A 713-nucleotide genomic window follows, 5' to 3' on the forward strand; every position below is an offset into this window, starting at 1 on the left:
GCCGGCCACCCCAATGGCCTAGAAGGCTGGAATGTACTGGCCTACCCTTAGAGCAAGGGGAGAGGCACAGCGTGGGTGGCCCGGCAGTGATGGAGAGGCCCAATGAAGCCATGAGCAGAGGCCCAAGTGGGGAGCCGCTCCTGCCCACCCAGGTGCTTTCTCCTGACCTTGAGAGAGGGCTGGCCGAGACTCCTGCAGCTGTCCCCTCTGCAGCAATGCCTGGATGCCTTTTGCACCCAGGGTCGGAACAGGCAGGCTAGCTGTGGCTAGGCCGCCAATGGGCTGGGAGAGGAGTGGCCATGGTGACACCCGACACCGGCTGCCCACTGGGCCGGTGGTCCAGCCTCCCAGGGCTTCGCGCCGGGAAGCGCACCCTGCGGCGGGTGTGGCTCCTCTCCAGGGCCTTCCTGCTGGTGCTCATCGCGTCACTGCTCTTCCCAGACTCCCACCACAGCGTGGCCACTCTGCCCTACGTGGGGGCACCCACGGGTGCAGCTGGCGCCCGGACACGCTGGCCTACAGCGCCCAGGCCAGGAGGGGCTCAGTGGCTAGACCTGTGCTGCTGCCGCTGTGTGGGCGAGGCCGGTGCTGCCTATGGGTTTGGCAGCTGCTTGGAGGGCGACCTTTCCCCTGTCGGAGGCGAGAGAACGTGGGTCTGCCCCCTGATGTCCAGAGCTGGTGGCTGGCGTTGCAGCCCCAGGTCAAGCCCCACC

The sequence above is a fragment of the Myotis brandtii genome, unplaced genomic scaffold (assembly GCF_000412655.1).
Source record: "Myotis brandtii unplaced genomic scaffold, ASM41265v1 scaffold415, whole genome shotgun sequence".
NCBI lineage: Eukaryota > Metazoa > Chordata > Mammalia > Chiroptera > Vespertilionidae > Myotis > Myotis brandtii.